Here is a 317-nt window from a genome sequence, read left to right as displayed (position 1 = left end):
TCTCTCTCTCTCTGATGGCTCTTGCTCTGAAGAAGCCAGGTGTCATGTTGTAAAGACACCCAAGCAGCCCTATGGCAAGGCCCCTGTGGTGAGAGACAGAGGCCTCCTGCCAACAGCCATGGGAATGAGCCATCTTACAAACAGGTCTTCCAGTCCCAATCAAGCCTCCTGACGACCACAGCCCAGGCCAACATCTTGACTGCAACAGCATGAGAATCGCTAAGCTAAAACCACCCAGCTACGCCATTCCTGAAGCCTGACCTGCGAACTCTGAGATGATAAATGTTGTGTAAGCCAAATAATTTTGGGGTCATTTA

This window comes from Balaenoptera physalus (assembly GCF_965194825.1).
Source record: "Balaenoptera physalus genome assembly, chromosome: 6".
NCBI lineage: Eukaryota > Metazoa > Chordata > Mammalia > Artiodactyla > Balaenopteridae > Balaenoptera > Balaenoptera physalus.
This window is presented reverse-complemented; position numbering follows the sequence as displayed.